Raw genomic sequence first — 955 nt, forward strand, 5'->3', positions numbered from 1 at the left:
GAGAAAACCAACCGACACATGTGGCCGGACTGTCAGGGTGAGGGAAAAATCCAATATATATCTGGTGATAGCTCGGGTGCTATTACAGACAGCGCGATAAATCAAAGTGCATTGTCTGCAGGAAAGCCTGGCGCATGAATCTGTGCAGCGGGAACGACCTCGGACCACCAGGGGCCGACAAAACCACCGTCTCCTGGGGCCGGACACTCAGGGTCAGGGAAACATCCAATATCTGGTGAGATCTCGGGTGCTATTACAGATAGCGCGATAAATCAAAGTGCATTGTCTGCAGGAGGGCCTGCCGCATGAATCTATGCGGCAGGAACGACCTCGGACCACCAGGGGCCGAGAACATTACAGATTTTCGGTATACGTCGCCCAAGGTCATGTAAAAATCCAGCATATATCTGGTGATATCTCGGGTGCTATTACAGATAGCGCGATAAATCAAAGTGCATTGTGTTCAGGAAGCCCTGGCGCATGAATCTGTACAGTGGGATCGTCCTCCGACCACCAGGGGCCGAGAAAACCACCGACACATGGGGCCGGACACTCAGTGTCAGGGAAAAATCCAATACATATCTGGTGATATCTCGGGTGCTATTACAGATAGCGCGATAAATCAAAGTGCATTGTCTGCAGGACGCCCTGGCGCATGAATCTGTGCAGCAGGAACGAGCCCGGACCACCAGGGGCCGAGAAAATTACAGATATTCGGTATCCGTCGCCCAAGGTCATGTAAAAATCCAGCATATATCTGGTGACATCTCAGGTGCTATTACAGAATGCGCGATAAATCAAAGTGCATTGTCTGCAGGAAGCCCTGGCGCATGAATCTGTGCAGCGGGAACGACCTCGGACCGCCAGGGGCCGAGAAAACCACCGACACATGGGGCCGGACACTCAGTGTCAGGGAAAAATCCAATACATATCTGGTGATATCTCGGGTGCAATT

The sequence above is a fragment of the Nomia melanderi genome, unplaced genomic scaffold, assembly GCF_051020985.1.
Source record: "Nomia melanderi isolate GNS246 unplaced genomic scaffold, iyNomMela1 scaffold0014, whole genome shotgun sequence".
Lineage (NCBI taxonomy): Eukaryota > Metazoa > Arthropoda > Insecta > Hymenoptera > Halictidae > Nomia > Nomia melanderi.